Below are 221 nucleotides of genomic sequence, written 5' to 3' on the forward strand. Positions count from 1 at the left end.
ATATAAAGATTACAACAATCCCTTAGTGAACCTATTGTTGCTAATGCACTCCTCTGCAACCTTCACGTCTTTGATTTTACTTTTTCCTAGTAGGCAAATAGTAGGCAAAGGCCTTTGTTAAAAGACCGTAATATAAGGATGTTGATACAAAGAAAGAAGTTTTCAACGAAATATTTTTTTTCTTCTGAACTTTAATAAAACGTCGTAGTCTTTCATACACT

This window comes from Penaeus monodon, chromosome 30, assembly GCF_015228065.2.
Source record: "Penaeus monodon isolate SGIC_2016 chromosome 30, NSTDA_Pmon_1, whole genome shotgun sequence".
Classification (NCBI taxonomy): domain Eukaryota; kingdom Metazoa; phylum Arthropoda; class Malacostraca; order Decapoda; family Penaeidae; genus Penaeus; species Penaeus monodon.